The sequence below is a fragment of the Oncorhynchus mykiss genome, chromosome 14 (assembly GCF_013265735.2).
Source record: "Oncorhynchus mykiss isolate Arlee chromosome 14, USDA_OmykA_1.1, whole genome shotgun sequence".
NCBI classification, from domain to species: Eukaryota; Metazoa; Chordata; class Actinopteri; order Salmoniformes; family Salmonidae; genus Oncorhynchus; species Oncorhynchus mykiss.
The window spans coordinates 37,937,926-37,938,271 of record NC_048578.1 but is presented as its reverse complement, the minus strand read 5'-3'; the positions used below and the strand labels follow the sequence as shown (position 1 = coordinate 37,938,271).

Sequence of the window (346 nt, the reverse complement as noted above, 5' to 3'; positions counted from 1 at the left end):
CTCCGGTGGGTCGGTGTGTGCGAGGCTCACGGCTAGTTTGTACTGCCCCCTTTCAGCTCCTCAGAGTTCCCCCTTCTTCTTCTCTCTGGGACGGACTCTCTCTCTCTCTCTCTCTCTCTCTCGCTCTCTCTATCTCTCTCTCTCTCTCTCTCTCACCCTCTCTGGCTTTCTATCTCTCTCTCTTTCTCTTTCCCTCTCTCTCTCTGAGTAGGACTTTCTCTATTCCCCCAACCCTCCCTCCCTCCCCCCTCTCTCTCTCTCTTTCTCTCTCTCTCTCTCTCTCTCTCTCTCTCTTTCTCACTCACTCACTCACTCACACTCTCTCTCTCTCTCTTTCTCACTCACT

General features: G+C 52.9%; 1 protein-coding gene across 3 annotated transcripts in view; it reads right to left on the bottom strand.

Annotated features, from left to right (window-relative positions):
* LOC110489230 (synaptopodin) overlaps window positions 1-146 on the bottom strand; it is a 48,575-nt gene extending 48,429 nt beyond the window's left edge. For all 3 annotated transcript variants that reach the window (XM_036943512.1, XM_036943513.1, XM_036943514.1), the window contains exon 1: window positions 1-146. This exon is cut by the window's left edge and continues 5 nt beyond it. The gene's annotated coding sequence lies outside the window, so the exon portion shown is untranslated.
* Window positions 147-346: the final 200 nt, after the last annotated feature.